Source organism: Salmo salar, chromosome 19, assembly GCF_965601325.2.
Source record: "Salmo salar chromosome 19, fSalSal1, whole genome shotgun sequence".
In the NCBI taxonomy this organism is placed as follows: Eukaryota; Metazoa; Chordata; class Actinopteri; order Salmoniformes; family Salmonidae; genus Salmo; species Salmo salar.
Window position 1 is genome coordinate 31174272 of NC_138309.1, and position 22225 is coordinate 31196496.

At 39.5% G+C, this 22225-nt stretch overlaps 1 protein-coding gene across 2 annotated transcripts in view; it reads left to right on the plus strand.

Moving 5' to 3' along the window:
• The window catches only part of LOC106578671 (anion exchange protein 2), a 118435-nt gene that overhangs the window by 20663 nt on the left and 75547 nt on the right, over positions 1-22225 (plus strand). The window lies entirely within an intron of this gene.

Sequence of the window (22225 nt, forward strand, 5' to 3'; positions counted from 1 at the left end):
TATATACACACACACAGTTGAAGTCTGAAATGTACATACACTTAGGTTGGAGTCATTAACTAGTTTTTCAACCACTCCACAAATTTCTTGTTAACAAAATATAGTTTTGGTAAGTCGGTTAGGACATCTACTTTGTGTATGACACAAGTAATTTTTCCAACAATTTTTTACAGACAGATTATTTCACTTATAATTCACTGTATCACAATTCCTGTGGGTCAGATGTTTACATACACTAAATTGACTGTGCCTTTAAACAGCTTGGAAAATTCCAGAAAATTATGTCATGGCTTTAGAAGCTTCTGATAGACATCATTTGAGTCAATTGGAGGTGTACCTGTGGATGGATTTCAAGGCCTACCTTCAAACTCAGTGCCTCTTTGCTTGACATCATGGGAAAATCTAAAGAAATCAGCAGAGACCGCAGAAAAAAAATTGTAGACCTCCAAGTCTGGTTCATCCTAGGGAGAAATGTCCAAATGCCTGAAGGTACCACGTTCATCTGTACAAACAATAGTATGCAAGTATAAACATCATGGAACCACCACACCAGAGCAACAGCAAAGGACCTTGTGAAGATGCTGGAGGAAACGGGTACAAAAGTAAAACGAGTCCTATATCGACGTAACCTGAAAGGCCGCTCAGCAAGGAAGAAGCCACTGCTCCAAAACCGCCATAAAATAGCCAGATTACGGTTTGCAACTGCACACGGGACAAAGATTGTGCTTTTTGGAGAAATGTCCTCTAGTCTGATGAAACAAAAATGCAGCTGTTATGTTTGGAGGAAAAAGGGGGAGGCTTGCAAGCCGAAGAACACCATCCCAACCGTGAAACATGTGGGTGGCAGCAACATGTTGTGGGGGTGCTTTGCTGCAGGAGGGGCTGGTGCACTTCACAAAATGGATGGCATCATGAGGGAGGAAAATGATGTGGATATATTGAAGCAACATCTCAAGATATCAGTCAGGAAGTTAAAGCTTGGTCGCAAATGGGTCTTCCAAGTGGACAATGAACCCAAGCATACTTCCAAAGTTGTGGCAAAATTGTTTAAGGACAACAAAGTCAAGGTATTGGAGTGGTCATCACAAAGCCCTGACCTCAATCCTATAGAAAATTAGTGGGCAGAACTGAAAAAGTGTGTGCGAGTAAGGAGCCTACAAACCTGACTCAGTTACACCAGCTTTGTCAGGAGGAATGGGCCAAAATTCACCTAACTTATTGTGGGAAGCTTGTGGAAGGCTACTTGAAACGTTTGGCCCAAGTTAAACCAATTTGACGGCAATGCTATCAAATACACTCAATTTGTATGTAAACTTCTGACCCACTGGGAATGTGATGAACGAAATAAAAGCTGAAATAAATCACACACTCTACTATTATTCTGACATTTCACATTCTTAAAATAAAGTGGTGATCCTCACTGACCTAAGTCAGGGAATTCTTACTAGGATTAAATGTCAGGATTGTGAAACTGAATTTAAATGTATTTGGCTAAGGTGTATGTAAACTTCCGAGATGACCAAAAACTGTTGAGGTTTATCGCAGAGCCCCAATCGATTCTGATGCCTGACATATCGCCAGGTGATAGGCCTAAACATTTTTTTTTTTAAATGTCAGTGACATAGGAGTGTAGGCACTAGGCAGCTAATTTAGGATCTGAAAAATCTAATTGAGTTGTTTGTGTTTGATTAAATCTTCAGAGTTATGCAAAAGTATTAAGGCCTACCTAAAAGGCAGTTGACCTTTTTTTAAAAGATAGTCTTCCTCTCACATACACACCCCAACCACTAGCACGTACTCTGTCATATTTGATTCACAGTCCAGCTGAGAAAGTCTACTCCAGGTGTCGGAAACTGAACGTTTGATTTAAAGAAAAAGTATGTCTGTTTAGGAGCTAGAAAATCATTAGCGGAATGGTCCTGATCCAAGAACACGTCAGGATGCTGTAGGAACATATCATCTCTCTGCGGTCGTGATCTCAGAGCTGTGGTTTGTTTTTCTCTGGCTTCACTGGAGGAAATCAAGCAGCTCCATTTGTGAAATGATCAGTTAAGACTGGACTTTGTGTAACAATGTAAATTCACCACCAACAGGGCTTAGTGGAGCACTTCACATAGGCTATGTTATTGTGTATTGATTCATCATCCAGAAGGAAAGGCGGGAGAACACCTCCTGCGTTCTTATCACTATTTGTTTATTTTCCTTTCAGCTTTCCTTCACAAATGAATTGGTTCAGTACTTTATCTGTAAAGATAAACACATCTCTTTCCTTCTCCAAAGGGCTTAAGAAACCATAAAAAAAGGTGTATCATATCCATAACAAATGTGATATCAATGCTGTTTTCCATTTCCAATCACTCAGTATAGCTGAAACTGCTCTACTCAGCAGGCATCAAATAAGCAGTGTTACAATTACTTTGGCTTAACTCTTTGGATAGCCTACTCTTTGGCCAACAGTCATTGCTTTAAACCCCATTGGGGCTTCTAGTTACATACCTAACCACATACTGTTTGGCACCCTTACTACTTTCCCCCTGAGTCAATACATTTTAGAAAGACCTTTGGCAGCGATTACTGCTGTGTCTTTTTAGGTATGTCACATAAGCGCTTTGCACACCTGTATTGTGCAATATTTGCCCATTATTCTTAACTTATTCAAGCTCTGTGACGGTGTTGTGGATCATGGCTAGACAGCAATTTTCAAGTCTTGCCATAAGTTTTCAAGCAGATTTCAGGCCACTCGGGAACATTCACTGTCTTGGTAAGCAACTCCAGTGTAGATTTGGCATTGTCTTGTAGGTTATTGTCCTGCTGAAAGGTGAATTCCTCTCCCAGTGTCCGGTGTAAAGCAGACTGAAACATCCATTCCGAAAAACTCCCCAGTCTTTGCCGATGTCAAGCACACCCATACCATGATGCAGCCACCACCAGACTTGAAAATTAGACCGTTACTCTGTGACGTGTTGTTGGATTTGCCTTAAACATAAGGCTTTGCATTTAGGCCAAAAAGTCTATTCCTTTGCCGTTTTTTTTGCAGTATTACTTTAGTGGCTTGTTGCATTCAAGATGCATGTTTTGGAATATTTTCATTCTGTATATATTTATAGTTATTTTCCTTCTGTCATTTAGGTTATTATGGGGTCACTACAATGTTGTTGATCCAGCATCAGTTTCCTCCCATCACAGCTATTGGCCTCATGGTGACATTCCTAAGTAGTTTCCTTCCTGTCCTGCAGCTCAGTTCAGAAGGACAACTGCATCTTTGATCTCTCTGCGTGGTTAAATAAATCCACAGTATAATTATTAACTTAAAGATCTGTCCAATGTCTGATTTGTTATTGTTACCCATCTACCAATTCAATATTTGACAGAGGAAGGAGTAGTCATAAAAAAATCATAATAATGTAAACACCCATGTGATTTGTTTTGTCAAATGTTTGTCCTGAACTAATTTATGCTTGCCTAAACAAATGGGGGTGAATACTTATGCAACGACTATTTTAGTTATTGAATTTCTATTAATTAGTAAAAAAATATTTTCACTTTGACATGGACTATTTTGTGTAGATCAAAAAGCTTCACATTTACCATTACCATCTCGTGAGAACATTGACATTTTATAGTACCAGTGCAACCTGAGATGCTCTCCCGTGGACTAACAATGACACCTTAGCACGCTGAGCATTTATGCGGGCTGGGTCCACAAGCTGTTGGCACAGCTGTATTGATCATTTTGTTCGCTAATGATTTTACTTTTGCCAACAGTACCAGGGGCGTCATGCGTCCATTATTTTACGTGAGGATGGATGTGGGGTGGTTGGAGAATTGTGCATTTTTCAAACACCTGAAACAGAGCCATAAACACCTGGAATCCATAATCATTACTCCCAATTAGAGGTCGACCAATTTAATCGGAATGGCCGATTTTAATTAGGGCCGATTTCAAGTTTTCATAAAAATCGGTAATCAGCATTTTTGGAGACCGATTATGGCTGATTACATTGCACTCCACGAGGAGACTGCGTGGCAGGCTGACTACCTGTTATGCGAATGCAGCAAGGAGCCAAGGTAAGGTGCTAGCTAGCATTAAACTTATATTATAAAAGACAATCAATCTTAAAACATAATCACTAGTTAACTACACATGGTTGACGATATTACTAGTTTATCTAGCTTCTCCTGCGTTGCACATAATCGATGCGGTGCCTGTTAATTTATCAGAGCCTACTACGCCAAACGGGATATTTAACAAGCGCCTTCGCGAAAAAAGCACTGTCTTGCACCAATGTGTACCTAACCATAAACATCAACGCCTTTCTTAAAATCAATACACAAGTATATATTTTTAAATCTGCATATTTAGTTAATATTGCCTACTAACATGAATTTCTTTTAACTAGGGAAATTGTGTCACTTCTCTTGCGTTCTGTGCAACAGAGTCAGGGTATATGCAGCAGTTTGGGCCACCTGGCTCGTTGCGAACTGTATGAAGACCATTTCTTCCTAACAAAGACAGCCAACTTCGCGAAACGGGGGATGATTTAACAAAAGTGCTTTTGCAAAAAAAGCACAATCGTTGCACGAATGTACCTAACCATAAACAACAATACCTTCTTAAAATCAATACACAGAAGTATATTTTTTTTTAACTTGCATATTTAGTTAAAAGGAATTCATGTTAGCAGGCAATATTAACTAGGCAAATTGTGTCACTTCTCTTGCGTTCATTGCACGCAGAGTCAGGGTATATGCAACAGTTTGGGCCGCCTGGCTCGTTGCGAACTAATTTGCCAGAATGTTACATAATTTTGACAGAACATTGAAGGTTGTCAATGTAACAGCAATATTTAGACTTATGGATGTCACCCGTTAGATAAAATACGGAACGGTTCCTTATTTCACTGAAAAAATAAACGTTTTGTTTTCGAGATGATAGTTTCTGGATTTAACCATGTTAATGACCTAAGGCTCGTATTTCTGTGTGTTATTATTAAGTCTATGATTTGATAGAGCAGTCTGACTGAGCGGTGGTAGGCTCGTAAGCATTCATTGAAACAGCACTTTCCTGCGTTTGCCAGCAGCTCTTCGCTGTGCTTCAAGCATTGCGCTGTTTATGACTTCAAGCCTATCAACTCCTGAGATTAGGCTGGCAATACTAAAGTACCTATTAGAACATCCAGTAGTCAAAGAAATATGAAATACAAATGGTATAGAGAAAAATAGTCCTATAATAACTACAACTTCTTACCTGGGAATATTGAAGACTCATGTTAAAAGGAACCACCAGCTTTCATATGTTCTCATGTTCTGAGCAAGGAACTTAAATGTTAGCTTTTTTACATGGCACATATTGCACTTTTACTTTCTATTCCAACACTGTTTTTGCATTATTTAAACCAAATTGAACATGTTTCATTATTTATTTGAGACTAAATAGATTTTATTGATGTATTATATTAAGTTAAAATAAGTGTTCATTGTTCATTCAGTATTGTTGTAATTGGCATTTTATATATAATCAATTAAATCGGACAATTTTTATTTATATATCGGCTTTTTTTGGTCCTGCAATAGTCGGTATCGGTGCTGAAAAATCAATCTGTCGACCTCTACTCCCAATACCATGTAAAATAAATATATATATTCTTCTGCGTAGGTTATCTAAGCATTTACCTGTTAAATTGACATTTAAATCAAGTACTTTTCTTCATATCTAACCAAACCTCTTGAGCTGTCTGCATCCTCCTGACTGATGGTTCTTTAAAAATGTAAGAAACTAAATATGCTTTTCTGCATCTCTGCGGGTAAAATTTTGAAAGGAATGTTGTCTTATTCAGTACATTTAGTAATCGCTTGCTTTTCTAAAGTTTAGCAACCTTGCCAGCAGACATGCATGCTAAGATAGATAGACAAGCTACTCTAACTTGATAGCCTGAAATGGCTTTGTATCTAGTTTTATGAGGTTGTAAGATGGGTTCCCAATCTAGCTGGTTAGCTAAAGCCAACTTCATAAATTTGCTAGGTGGCTAGTATTACGGAGAAACAAAACATTTGTTTGATTTATTCATCAAGAAGGCTACATAGCTTGATCAGATTAATTTACAAACATACCTATTGCCTATCACTGGCAGCTAAAATCAAATCAACTGCAGTGTGTCACTCTCTCCTCCCCTGACGATACTGCATCCACTAGAGTATCTAGCATCCTGCCTAGGCATCTCTTTTGCTCTGTGCACCTTGGAAGGAACCACTTACTGGGGGGAGTACTCTTTGCCTGGTCCAGTCAGTGTGCCCCCTCAGCAAAATACAGACGATAGATTTTTTTGTTGTTGTAAGTAATTATGATAAAACATGGGCTTAATTATGTTTAGTAATTAATTGAACATCTGAAAAATGTAAAAACAGGACAAATCTGAGGGGGCAGTGCCTGTGGGCATGACAACACTGTGCACTACGCTAGAGTTAAGTGGATATACTGAATAACATGGCAAGGAGTCATCCACACTGACATTTGTATAGCGGTATGGTCTGTATTCAGGCCTAAACATTGGTATGCAACAGCTGCTGTAACACTGACCAGAGCTTGAGCCATACAAATGCAAATAGATCATGATCTGAGAGATTAGGCTTCATAGTGGCCATTGCTGGTGTGTGTAATGGCCAGATGAGAACATGATCGTGTACAACGATTACTAGTACCAAACCATGTAGGCCTTAACTGGGGATTTTGGAATTCTTCTTTGGTGTTTGTAAAAAAAAAAAAAAAAAAACGTATGTAGATTTGCCATGCTTTTTGATCTGGATCAGGAGTTAATTCCTCACCTTCTTATACCAAAGATTTAAAGCTTTCTATTCAGACTGATGCCAAGTGCATAGCTTTTGTATTAGTCTTACAATTGTAGTCCAAAAAATATAAATACAACTTCAATAGTAGATTATAAAAGTATATTTTGCAAGGAATGGTACCAGCTCTGACCTAGTCTAGGGCTGGGTGATATGGCCAAAATATCATATCACAATATTTTTCACAAAATATTTGACAGTTTTGAATAATACAAGTTTTAATTATTCAGGACCCTAGTGTGACAACATAAATTCTAAGTGATTTTCAATGGGGCATTTGCCATTCTGATTTGTTTTATACTGTTCAGTCCAACTTCAACCCCCCCAAATAATTAAGCATTTTAATAAATGTCTGCACTTTTGTTATCATTTCAACACTTTCAGGTAGGACTGCATGATGTATATGGCCTAAAGTTGTTGAACTGTTTAAATCATGGGAATATAATGATTATTGTAATTCGATAGTTGATATAGTCGGCTGCACTTTGAATACATTGTTTGACGTCACAAGAACAGGAAGCCAAGGAGAAATTGGGAAAGGGTAGGAACCGAAGTGTTAGTCAGTGTTTCTTTGGGGACCGTATACAATGTTATATTTTTAATGTATATTCTCAATTCAGGTAGATAGCTCGCTAACATATTCAGGTTTTGCTTTTTCCTCTTTGATTTAGAAGATACCATTCCACAAACATACTGATTCAGGCTTACACCAGCACTGGTAGTATCAGGCTGTATTTTAGTTAGCTACATTTGTGCTGACTCTGATTTTACAGCTAGCTAGCCAGCTACCTAGCGATTTAGCATTAGTGGCTAACAATGTATTTTAGCCACAACTTGCTAAGAAAAGACAAACTAGCCGTTTGCAGACCAACTAATAGTGTAATTTTTTTTAAACAACTATTTGACCAATGTCGCTTCAACTATTTGTATTCCTTTTTTTTTTTCTTCTGTAAGCTCAGTTTCTCTAGAGATAAATCAGATCAAGCACTAACTGTGATGAAGTTTCCAACAGGCCAATATTCTACGTAGTTTAGCACAGAAAACATGGTAATTAACTGAAATGACCATAGTCCATTGCGTGCCTACTTGTTCGGTCTGTGTTACTTTTACACCTACTAGGTTAGGTTAGTGTGGGGCAGACAGAGGTAGAGAAGAGACCGAAGACTGCTCGATTGAGAGGGATGGAGAGCAGTTGCTTCGAGGTATCTCTACATGAAAATACATGATCTAAGTGATTGATAGTTGGTACTAAGTCTAATTTACTTTGAATAACTACTAAAATAGTGATTTGTCAGACAGCATAGGCAGCAGCTCTATAGAGATGACTTCAAATGAAATAATAGTACTCAAATAAAACTAATGTAATCAGTGCATAAAATGAACTTTGTTTCACCAGTCACTGTGGCGGGTAGATTTAAAAATCTACAAGCAACTCAGATTTTTTTTTTTTTAACAGCCCCCAAAAACACTTGCTGCTACAATTACATCCACAAAACACAAAAAAACATAAGCAAATGTATTACTAATAAGATGTAACTAATGTGGTATGTTGAATAGAACATTTTTTGTAACCGGAGTCTTTTAACCAAAATATCACAGATGACAAATGTTCAACTGTGGTGGGAGGTTACCATGGTAATGTGACTGGAGTCATGTTTGTGCCTGTGAGATTGTCTGACTAGTAGAAGCTTCCTTAGCAGTTGAAACTCAAACATAGAAAAACAACCTAGCTTGTGAACAAAACAATGTAAATAGCCAAGAAACACAAGGACTTCTGTGTGTTATGTATGTCTATAGTGTACAGTGGCAAGAAAAAGTATGTGAACCCTTTGGAATTTTCTGGATTTCTGCATAAATTGGTCATAAAATGATCTGCTCTTCATCTAGGTCACAACAATAGACAAACAGTCTGCTTAAACTAATAGCAATGTTTTCATGTCTTTATTGAACACAGTGTAAACATTCACAGTGCAGGGTGGAAAAATGTTATTTAATAACTGGTTGACCCTCCTTTGGCAGCAATAACCTCAACAAAATGTTTTCTGTAGTTGCGGATCAGACAGACCTACACAACGGTCAGGAGGAATTTGACCATTCCTCTTTACCAAACTGTTTCAGTTCAGCAATATTGCATTTTACATTTTAGTCACTTAGCAGACGCTCTTATCCAGAGCAACTTACAGTAGTGAATGCATACATTTCATACATTTTTTTTTTTCTTCCCGTACTGGTCCCCCGTGGGAATCGAACCCACAACCCTGGCGTTGCAAACACCATGGTCTAACAACTGAGCCACACGAGACAACCCACGAGACAACCCAATTCTTGGTGTATCTGGTGTGAACTGCTCTCTTGAGGTCATGCCACAGCATCTCAATCGGGTTGCAGTCAAGACTCTCCAGAAGTGTTATTTTCTTCTGTTGAAGCCATTCTGTTGATTTACTTCTGTGTTTTGGGTCCTGTTGCATCACCCAACTTCTATTGAGCTTCAATTGGCAGATATCCTTACATTCTCCTCAAACTTGGGAATTCATTTTTCCATTGATGTTTGCAAGCTGTCCAGACCCTGAGGCAGCAAAGCAGCCCCAAACCATGATGCTTCCTCCCCCATACTTTACAGTTGTGATGAGGTTTTGATGTTGGTGTGTGGTGCCATTTTTTTTTTCTTTACACATAGTGTTGGGTGTTCCTTCCAAACAACTCAACTGTAGTTTCATCTGTCCACAGAATATTTTGCCAGTAGTGCTGTGGAACATCCAGGTGCACTTTTGCAAACTTCAGATGTGCAGCAATGTTTTTTTTTGGACAGCAGTGGCTTCTTCTGTGGTGAACCGATGATCACCATTTCTTGTTTAGTGTTTTACGCATCGTAGACTCGTCAACAGAGATGTTAGCATGTTCCAGAGATTTCTTTAAGTCTTTAGCTGACTTTCTAGGATTCTTCTTAACCTCATTGAGCATTCTGCGCTGTGCTCTTGCAGTCATCTTTGCAGGACGGCCACTCCAAGGGAGAGTAGCAACAGTGCTGAACTTTCTCCATTTATAGACAATTTGTCTTACTGTGGACTGATGAACATCAAGGATTTTAGAGATACTTTTGTAACCCTTTCCAGCTTTATGCAAGTCAACAATTCTTAATCTTAGGTCTTCTGAGATCTCTTTTGTTCGAGGCATAGTTCACATCAGGCAATGCTTCTTGTGAATAGCAAACTAAAAAAAATGTAATAGGGCAGGGAAGCTCTAACCAACATCTCCAATCTTAACTGACTGACTCCAATTAGCTTTTGGAGAAGTCATTAGCCTAGGGGGTTCACATACTTTTTCCAACCTACACTGAATGTTTAAAATGTATTAAATATAGACAAGAAAAATACAATAGTGTGTTATTAGTTTAAGCACGCTATGTTTGTCTATTGTTGTGACTTAGATGAAGATCAGATCAAATTTGATTACCAATTTATGCAGAAATCTAGGTAATTCCAAAGGATTCACATACTTTCTTGCCACTGAATGTACTCTGTAGAAACCGGAGCTAAGTATGGAACGCCGTTTGGGTCTTTGCGTGTCAGAAAATATGCACGTCAAATAACACTATTTGACGGGTCAAATAAGCTTTTAATTTGACATGACAAATAATACTGTTCTATTATAGAATGTTGTGTGTTCTGAATTTGCACGTGAAAGCCAAGCGCCACCACTATCAGTAGCACTGTCAAAGCTGTACAGAAAAGTCTGCAAACACCGCCCACGAACGATGTGTATACAATACCGCGTTGATGATTATGATGATGATGATGATGATGATAATAAAGAATTATTTGTTTGACCGCAACTTCTGGGGCAGCTAGCTAGCTAGCTAGCTAGCACCAATACAACCAGCCTGAAAACAATGACCAGTAGAAACTGCAGTCATTTTCATTATTCTTAGCAATGATTTAGGAATCCTTGTAAGTATTGTTGTTCGCCTATTGAAATTGAATTTCAGTTCATGAAAATAATAGCTAAATAACTTAACCCTGTTGCCCAAAGCTAACGTTATAAGCAGCCAGCTAGTTTCATCTGGATAGTGAGGCTCGACCGGACCGGGTTATGTGTTTTGACGCTTGCCCCAATAAGGATTAGGGGCGGCAGGTAGCCTAGTGGTTAGAGCGTTGGACTAGTAACCGAAAGGTTGCAAGATGAAATCCCCGAGCTGACAAGGTAAAAATCTGTTGTTCTGCCCCTGAACAAGGCAGTTAAACCACTGTTCCTAGGCCGTCATTGAAAATAAGAATTTGTTCTTAACTGACTTGCCTAGTTAAAGGTAAAATACTTTATTTTTTAAGGATTAGAGGCACTTGCGGTTTTCCTTCAAAAAAGAAGTACCTCTTTGAAAGTGAGGCAGAAGGTTACAATTGGTGGAATCATGCCATATTTAGACTAGATCATGTTAAACAATGTTGGACTGTGAAGCAATGAAATGGGGTATGAGTCTACTCGGTGACACCCACAGAATACAACTGTGAAGCATTTACGCAAATATTAGCGTTGTAGCTCTTATCGCGGGACTGTGACTGTGTGAAATCACCTCCTCAGTCAGCCTATTGTGTGTATTGACATTCATATTGCACTGTACAGCCTTACCGAAGGATTGGGGATCAATGAAATGGGGTATCAGTCTACTCCATACCCAATATATTTTTTCCCCAACGTCCTCCTCAGAGTTATGAGACTCCAATATCCACGCGGTTTTGTTTTTCCTCGGGAATAGTGTTCAAAACACATAGGTTGACAATAAATGTGGCTCAATTCAGTTGTTTCAGAGTCCCGCAATAAGAGCTATGACGCTAACGTTCTCTGGGTGTCACTGAGTAGACTGTCATTGAGCCACAATCCATAGGTAAGGCTGTACAGTGAAATAAGTATGCCCCCAATGCAATTCTAAAGTATAATACATCCAGTGTGATTTCAACAGATTTGTCAAATTAACTAATTGTATTTTGTAGATTTTATATAACATTCCAACCTCGTTTAGCATGAGCTATTCAATTATGGCATAATTGTACTATTTGTAATAATTTGCATCACTGTCAATTACACTTATTTTGAAGGCTAGCCGCAAAGTCCACTATTGTGGACTAGCTTATTGTGGCTAGCTTCACATGGATGGGTCCGACCACCATTAATCAAATAAGAACTGTCTTAGAAATTAGGGTTATTTTAGATGACGCTACTGAAACAGATTGTCATTTTGCTATGTTTTTGGGGAACATTGTTTGCATCCATGAGCTAGCTAGGTTTTTTTTATTTTTATGACCAGCACTGTAGGTGCGCGAGACAACTTTACCAGCGTCATGGCATACATATCAATGAATCATTGTGACATATGAAATACGAGTGATTGTGTAATAACTACGTAAATTAATTAATGTGTTATTGTGACGTGCAGTCATATTCAGGTCCTGACTGGTCAACAACCTTATTTGGCACGTCAAATAGTGTTATTTGACATGTAACTTTTTTGACATGCAAAGACCCAAACGGCATTCCATAGCTAAACCATAAGGGAGACTAGGCATCTACCACCATCAGATTAGGAGTTGCAATGTAGCCTGTTTTGTCCACCCACTTTGGTTCTGAAATCACCCACTAATTAACTTGTCATTTTTGGGGATTTTGTTTGAGCTAGTAATGTATCAATATTTATAATTTGACAAAATGTAGCTATGACAAAGCCAATGAGAAAGATAAAAAAATATATATATATATATATCACAACACAACACACACACAGTCAAGTTTGGACACACTCTTTCAAGGGTTTTTCTTTATTTTTACTGTTTTCTACATTGTAGAATAATAGTGAAGACATCAAAACTATGAAATAACACATGGAATCATGTAATAACCAAAAATGTGTTAAACAAATCAAAATATATTTTGGATTCCTCAAAGTAACAACCCTTTGTTTTGACGGCTTTGCACACTCTTAGCATTCTCTCAACCAGCTACACCTGGAATGCTTTTCCAACAGTCTTAAAGGAGTTCCCACATATTCTGAGCACTTTTATTCTGGGCTACTTTTCCTTCACTCTGCTCATCCCAAATTGTCTCAATTTGGTTGAGGTCGGGGGATTGTGGAGGCCAGATCATCTGATGCAGCGCTCCATCACTCTCCTTGCCAAAATAGCCCTTATACAGTCTGGAGGTGTGTTGGGTCATTGTCCTGTTGAAAAACAAATGATAGTCCCACTAAGCCCAAACCAGATGGGATAGCGTACCGCTGTGGTAGCCATGCTGGTTAAGTGTGCCTTGAATTTGAAACAAATCAGTCACCAGCAAAGCACCCCCACACCATCAAACCTCCTCCATGCTTCATGGTGGGAACCAAACATGCAGAGATCCTCTGTTCCCCTTCTCTGCGTCTCAAAGACACGGCGGTTGGAACCAAAAATCTAATTTGGACTCAGACCAAAAGGACACATTTTTTACCGGTCTAATGTGCATTGCTCGTGTTTCTTGGCCCAAGGAAGTCTCTTCTTCTTATTGGTGTCCTTTAGTAGTGGTTTCTTTGCAACAATTCAACCATGAAGGCCTGATTCACGCAGTCTCTGAACAGTTGATGTTGAGATGTCTGTTACTTAAACTCTGAAGCTTTTATTTGGGCTGGAATCTAAGGTGCAATTAATTGCTGATTTCTGAGTCTGGTAACTCTAATGAACTTATCTTCTACAGCAGAGGTAACTTTCCTATGGTGGTCCTCATGAGAGCCAGTTTCATCATAGCGCTTGATTGTTTTTGCGACTGCACTTGAACTGTCGAAGTTCTTTGATATTTTACGGATTGACTGACCTAAATGTCTTAAAGTAATGATGGATTGTCGTTTTGCTTTGCTTATTTGAGCTGTTCTTGCTGTAATATGGACTTGGTCTTTTACCAAATAGTACCATCTTCTGTATACCATCCCTACCTTGTCACAACACAACTGATTGGCTCAAACGCATTAAGAGGGAAAGAAATTCCACTAATGTGACTCACCACCTGGATTCGGTCCAATGTAGCAATATTTGAAATGGTGTTTTTTACATTATATAAAAGTAGAGACTCAGAGCTAGAAAATGGTATATCATACACAGTATTTTAGTAACAATGGGAAAGTAATTCTGCTTTGTAAGTTGATCAACTTGTAAACTCACTTTTTAGAAAATCACCTTTGAATGTTTTGCCATCTATTGAAGAGCTCTGTCTGCACCCATTTCAGCATCGTTCTCACCATAAGCTTTAGCCCCATCATCTCGTTTCACTCTCAACGCGCACACTTGACGCTCTGGCCGACGATTTGTTTACCTCTGGATTAAATGAAAACAGCCTAACCAGTTCTGCTGGCAACAATTTCATTACGCTTTTTTGCAGAAGTTTCCTGACACCGGCCATATTCAATGGGTGTTGTACATACGTCACGTAACGTTAGCTAACAAGCCAGCCAGCCAACATTAGCTAGTTAAACAATAAACAGTGCCAACAATGCTACAGTGCTGGGAGCTAACCAACCATGTTAAATGTTAGCTAGCTAACATTAGGCTCTAACTAGAACAGCACACGGCACTGGGAAAATGAATTTTAGCTAGGGAACCAGCTACCGTTAGCTAGCTAGCTAAAAGTACACTTTAGCTTAAGGCATATAGCTTGCTAGCTAGGTAAACAATGTACCTAGCTAGGTAAACAAAGTGCAAGTTCACAACGTTAGCCAACGAGTCAGCCAGCTAATGTTAGCTAGTTAAACAACAATGAACAGTGCCAACAATGCCACAGTGCTGGGAGCTAACCAACCATGTTCAATGTTAGCTAGCTAACATTATTAGGTTCTAACTAGAACAGCAAATGGCTCTGGGAAACGAATAATAACATCAGCTAGGAAGCCAGCCAATGTTAGCTAGCTAACAGTACACTTTTGAAATTAAACCACATTCTGTGAAAATGAGTGTGTAATATCTGAAAATGTAACGTTAGCTAGCTAACGCTAGAATATCGTACCTGTGTAGATCATTGTGCATTGACGTCTCCCTGTCAGTAATGACATGCCATGGTTGCCCTTAGTTTAAAGATGTAATCCGGAGACAGGTGTTTCCGCCATCTCTTTAGATATCATACTCTAATTCCACGGATTTCAAAACTTGATCCTCCAGAAAGTGGGGAGCCGCACTTATGCAGCTCCACTACACAATACATAAAAAAAAAGACAGGATTACCAACACAGATTGAAGAGCTTCTATGGCAGACTAATCCTCTCTCAGCATGTCCAGCCCTCTCATATCAGCCAATCATGGCTAGTGGGAAGATTGCTATCTTTTATGTGGCTTAACTAACAAGGCTCATAATTTAACAATTTTATTAGTATTTAGCGATACGAGTTTTATTAAGGCACATGAAAGTTCACATGTTCAAGAAGGCATTTCTGCCAAAAAACGCATTTTGATAAAATATTTTCCTTTCAAACGGCTCTCCTGTGAAGTCGTGACTTGAGACATACGCCTAGTTTCCTGAATCGGGTCACAAATTCACTTAAGGCACACCTGTAAATTGAAATGCATTCCAGGTGACTACTTCATGAAGCTGGTTGAGAATGCCAAGAGTGTGCAAAGCTGTCATCAAGGCAAAGGGTGGCTACTTTAAAGAATCTCAAATATATTTTGATGTCTTCACTATTATTCTACAATGTAGAAAATAATACAAATAAAGAGAACCTGGAATGAGGTGTCAACTTTTGACTGGTACTGTATACATTGCACTGCTTAGGGTAAAATCTCAAAATCGTTTTGACTGTTTGGAAAATGTTTACGGAGTGATCTTCTCTCGCTTCAGCCATGCAGTGCGCCTCACAAAAGTGATTGATGTCCTCATTATGACATTTTCGACTTTACCCTGTATATCTAAAAATGACTATATACACTGATTGTTTAAACCAAAACTACCAAAACTATTGCTGATGGTGAACCTGAACAACCATAATAAAATCTATTGTAAGCCACGTTCAACAGTTATAGCCAGATGAGAGTTGTCCTCGGGTAGCTTACTTTTATGAAGCCATTTTAGCATTTGAATGCAGAAGGTGCCGCGCAAATGTGCAAGATCAGGAACAGGCCGCCTACCTTGCTTTGGTCAGAGCTTATCGGTTGTCAGAAAATATGAGCTATTTTTGGAAGGCAGATGGGAATATATGTGTGAATCTGAGATTTGTAAGGCTTGAATCGATTTTCTGAATGATGCGTGCAACAATTGTATCGGTTTGGGGTCCGCGGACCAATGTATCTTAAACATTTTAATTGGGACCAATGCGTATCAGTGAATCGTTACATCCCTAGAGAGCAACCAACAAATGTAAATGCCTGGAGTTTGCAAAACTGCATTGGCACTTGGATTGGAACCTGTGCTCCGGTGAGATTATATGAATATAGAGGTCTTTGGCCATATACCAGTGGTGGGTTTGGCGTCAAAAGAAACCTGGTTGTCTCTGCCAGAAGGCTGAAACTTGGCCACAAGTGGATCTTCCAGTAAAACAATAACCCCAAGCACTAATCAAAGAAATGGTTAATTTCCACAAAAATCTACATTTTACAATGGGCGTCTCCGTCTCTGGACTTGCAGTAACAGGAATCGAAATGACAGGAAGCAGGAGGGAATCTGCTTCAGTAAGGAGTTTTAATCTGTTATTTAGACTAGTTGATTGATATTGTTGGTTTGATGTTCATGTTTTTGCTAGGGCTGAGGTGGTACCAGTATCACCATACTCATTAGTATCGTGTCAAGGAAACAATGTTTCCTTTTTGTCATGGGAAAATATATTGAGATACTGGTATCATCACAGCCCATGTTTTTCCCCAGTTACAGAATTTAAGTCACTTTAGCCAGCGTTGGTTTGGACGATGCTGTAGCTCACCACAACTATTTCCGCTAGCAAATACAGTATGTATGCTGTTTTTCTTTTGGAACTGAGGAAGAGCGTGTAGTTGGCTGTGTTACAGAGGAAGAAAGTTTGAATTGGAAACAGCAATCTGTTGAGCATTAGGCTACTGTCTGGTGGCCAAGGTAAAACGGCTTACAATGCTCAATTGCTCATCGTCCGCCACAATCCAAAGAAGCTCACACCGCTTTTTATAGGACTGACCACAGTTCCCAATGGATAAATGATATTTCCAGAGCACGATCGGAACAAAGGAAAACCCCAGTCTTTAAGGTGGCCTCTATAGTTTTAACTTTTTATGGCTTTTGCTTTGCGTTTCTTTCCCCAAAACTGTCATTTGACTGACTCCCTGTGAGCACATAATTATTTACCCACTGACAAACAATCATGCATGGACACCAATACACACACACACACGCATGTTAACATAGAGCTTTGTTACCCATAGTCACAGGCAATTCTTTAGGACTAAATCTCATATAAGCTGATGTGGAATGCTTGTTGTTTGACCGACTGCCAAGTGGATAAGTGTTCAGATTCAAATTACTACACACTTTGTTCAAAACTTGTATAATCCACTCCCTTAGCTGACTTATGTGGAATTGTTTGAAGTTAATGGGATTGATAGTTCTGTTTCTCTTCATGGAGGTAACGTACTATGCCTCTGGACTACAATGTAGCCTGATGGCAGTCATTTCCGCATCTCAGAAGCACTAAGTTATACCAAAACCACATCCATGGCATATAGAAAAAGCTACTTCTCTAAAACCCCATTTCTAAAATGTAGATGTCGAGATTTCCTCCCCGATATTAGCTGCTTTCATCTAATCTAAAATGAAGCAATTTGATCTGCCAGGATATCGTTGCCCAATATCCTTTGAGGATGTGGAAACGACTCATTGCAGTTGTCGTGTGTGGGCAATTCCGGATAGACTGACCTTCATGTCTTAAAGTAATGATGGACTATCGTTTCTCTTTGCTTATTTGAGCTGTTCTTGCCATAATATGGATTTGGTCTTTTACCAAATAGGGCTATTTTCTGTATACCACCCCTACCTTGTCACAACACAACTGATTGGCTCAAACACAGTAAGGAAAGAAATTCCACAAATGAACTTAACAAGGCACACTTGTAAATTGAAATGCCTTCCAGGTGACTACCTCATGAAGCTGGTTGAGAGAATGCCAAGCGTGTGCAAAGCTGTCATCAAGGCAAAGGGTGGCTACTTTGAAGAATCTCAAATATAAAATACATTTTGATTTGTTTAACACTTTTTTGGTTGCTACATGATTTCATGTGTTATTTTATAGTGAAGACATCAAAACTATTATACAATGTAGAAAATAGTAAAAATAAAGAAACTCTGGAATGAGTAGGTGTGTCCAAACTTTTGGCTGGTACTGTAAGTATTCACATCCCCGAGTCAATACTTTGTAGAAGCAACTTTGGCAGTGATTACAGCTGTGAGTCTTTGTTTGTCTCTAAGAGCTTTCCACACCTGAATTGTGCAACATTTGCACATTTTATTATTTAAAAAAATTCTTCAAACTCTGTGAAATTGGTTGTTGATCGTTGCTAGACAACCATTTTCCGGTCTTGCCGTAGACTTTCAAGTAGATTTAAGGCAAAACTGTCACTCGGCCACTCGGGACTATTCACTGTCTCCTTGGTTAAGAACTCCAGTGTAGATTTTGCCTTGTTATTGTCCCGCTGAAAGGTGAATTAATCTCCCAGTGTCTGGTGGAATGCAGACTGAACCAGGTTTTCCTCTTGGATTTTTGCCTGTGCTCCATTCCATAAAAAAAAACATTTTTACTGAAAAACTTCCAAGTCCTTAACGATTGCAAGCATACTCATAACATTGTGCAGCCACCATCATGCTTAAAAATATGGAGAGTGGTACTAAGTAATGTGTTGTGTTGGTTTTGCCCCAAACATAACACTTTGTATTCAGGACAAAAAGTGAATTGCTTTGCCAGATTTTTTTGTTGCATTATTACGTTAGTGCCTAGTTGCAAACAGGATGCAGGTTTTGGAATATTTTCTATTATGTACAGGCTTCTTTTCACGCTGTCAATTAGGATAGTATGGTGGAGTAGCTACAATGTTGTTGATCATTTCTCCTATCGCAGCCATTAAACCCTGTAACTGTTTTAAAGTCACCGTTGGCCTCATGGTGAAATCAGTGGTTTCCTTTCTCTCCTGCAACTAAGTTAGGAAGGACGCCAGTATCTTTAGAAGTGACTGGGTTTATTTGTACTAGCGAGGCACCGATTTTACATTTTTGTCCGATACCGATATCCAATATTTTCCTTGCCACAAAACCCGATACCGATATTTCATATTGTAGCGGCCTTAAGCTTTCTAGTACAGTTATAGTTCAAACACACACACGCTGTATTTTTTGTGGCGTCATTACGTCATCTATCTACGTTATATAGGTATGCACATCAGCTTTGACATCGGTTTTGCACATCGACTTTGGCATTTTCAGCTAATATCTGCCGATTCCAATCTTTTTTTTATATCGTGCATCCCTAAATAATAGACCATCAAAGTGTAATTATTAACTTCACCATGCTCACAGGGATATTCAGTGTCTGCCAATCTACCAATAGGTGCCGCCCTTTGCGAGGCATTGGAAAACCTCCCTGGTCTTTGGTTGAATCTGTTTGAAATTCACTGCTCAAGAGAGGGACCTTACAGATCATTTTGTACAGGGATGAGGTAGTCATTAAATTATGTAGGACAGTATTTGTGCAGCTTATTATGGGTCTTTTTAAGCACATTTAGTTATTGACTCAAGACATTTCAACTTTTCAAATTAATGTGTGTAAACTTTTTTTCTTTTCTTTTTTTACATAATTCCACTTTGACATTATGAGGTGTTGTGAATACGTTCTGAAGGCACTGTATCTACCTCAAATATCTCTGCACATTGATCTGGTACTCTATATATATATATCTGCTCAAAAAAATAAAGGGAACACTTAAACAACACAATGTAACCCCAAGTCAATCACACTTCTGTGAAATCAAACTGTCCACTTAGGAAGCAACACTGATTGACAATACATTTCACATGCTGTTGTGCAAATGGAATAGACAACAGGTGGAAATTATAGGCAATTAGCAAGACACCCCCAATAAAGTAATGGTTCGGCAGGTGGTGACCACAGACCACTTCTCAGTTCTTATGCTTCCTGGCTGATGTTTTGGTCACTTTTGAATGCTGGCGGTGATTTCACTCTAGTGGTAGCATGAGACGGAGTCTACAACCCACACAAGTGGCTCAGGTAGTGCAGCTCATCCAGGATGGCACATCAATGCGAGCTGTGGCAAGAAGGTTTGCTGTGTCAGTCAGCGTAGTGTCCAGAGCATGGAGGCGCTACCAGGACACAGGCCAGTACATCAAGAGACATGGAGGAGGCCGTAGGAGGGCAACAACCCAGCAGCAGGACCGCTACCTCCTGCCTTTGTGCAAGGAGGAGCAGGAGGAGCACTGCCAGAGCCCTGCAAAATGACCTCCAGCAGGCCACAAATGTGCATGTGTCTGCTCAAACGGTCAGAAACAGACTCCATGAGGGTGGTATGAGGGCCCGACGTCCACAGGTGGGGGTTGTGCTTACAGCCCAACACCGTGCAGGACGTTTGGCATTTGCCAGAGAACACCAAGATTGGCAAATTCGCCAATGGCGCCCTGTGCTCTTCACAGATGAAAGCAGGTTCACACTGAGCACATGTGACAGACGTGACAAAGTCTGGAGACACCGTGGAGAATGTTCTGCTGCCTGCAACATCCTCCAGCATGACCGGTTTGGCGGTGGGTCAGTCATGGTGTGGGGTGGCATTTCTTTGGGGGGCCGCACAGCCCTCCATGTGCTCGCCAGAGGTAGCCTGACTACCATTAGGTACCGAGATGAGATCCTCAGACCCCTTGTGAGACCATATGCTGGTGCGGTTGGCCCTAGGTTTCTCCTAATGCAAGACAATGATAGACCTCATGTGGCTGGAGTGTGTCAGCAGTTCCTGCAAGAGGAAGGCATTGATGCTATGGACTGGCCCGCCCGTTCCCCAGACCTGAATCCAATTGAGCACGTCTGGGACATCATGTCTCGCTCCATCCACCAATGCCACGTTGCACCACAGACTGTCCAGGAGTTGGCGGATGCTTTAGTCCAGGTCGGGGAGGAGATCCCTCAGGAGACCATCCGCCACCTCATCAGGAGCATGCCCAGGCGTTGTAGGGAGGTCATACAGGCACGTGGAGGCCACACACACTACTGAGCCTCATTTTGACTTGTTTTAAGGACATTACATCAAAGTTGGATCAGCCTGTAGTGTGGTTTTCCACTTTAATTTTGAGTGTGACTCCAAATCCAGACCTCCATGGGTTGATAAATTGGATTTCCATTGATTATTTTTGTGTGATTGTGTTGTCAGCACATTCAACAATGTAAAGAAAAAAGTATTTAATAAGATTTTTTCATTCATTCAGATCTAGGATGTGTTGTTTAAGTGTTCCCTTTTATTTTTTTGAGATATATATATATATATATATATATATATATATATATATATATATATATATATATATATATATATATATATATATATAGCGACATTCTGTATTTTATCTTATTCCTCATGTGTTACTATTGTTTTACTCGTAAGCAAGCATTTCACGGTAAAGTCTACACCAGTTGTATTTACCGAATGTAACGAATAAGATTTGATGTATCAGGTATTTCCTGATACAGGGTCACATTATCCTGTATATTAGTCTGCTGGGAAGGTGAAGTTTTTCCTCACGCAAGATTAGCTAAACGACTCCATCACTCTGGCCTTGTTCTATTACAAGGAAGTAAGTGTTATTTTTGAGAAGTTCAAGTTACTGGTATAACATTTATATGCTACATACATTTTTTATTTACTTATACCGTTGATTCTTGAAGTATATAACTTAGAAATGCCTCATGGGCTTAGTTCAACTGTCGTATCCCTTTAGAACCAATAATATAAGCTTGCTTTACTTTGTTTGTAAACAATGCAATTGTAAACCAAACACTGTACAGCCTCAACATGATTAAAACTATATTGTTGATATCATAGATGGTCAGTCCTTACATCCTTAGTTCTGTCTATGAATTTGAGAGTGGTTACATTTCTCCAGCCCCATCCCTCATCTGTTTACCAAAACAGCGCCGGGGCAACCACTTTATTATTGTTTGAACTGCAGATTGCCTCTAAGTTTAGGGCCTATAAGGTATTCAATTGTGACTAAAAATGTGTTCATAGGTGTGTGTGTGTCAAGTCTCTGACTCATTGTCGAGTCACTGACTCCGGTCACATGGCTACTTGTCAGCTCCAGGAGGAAACATTATCTTGATGAGGAAGGCTGCTGTTGTCAGTCTGTGCCTGCTAGTGTGAGAGAGAGCATC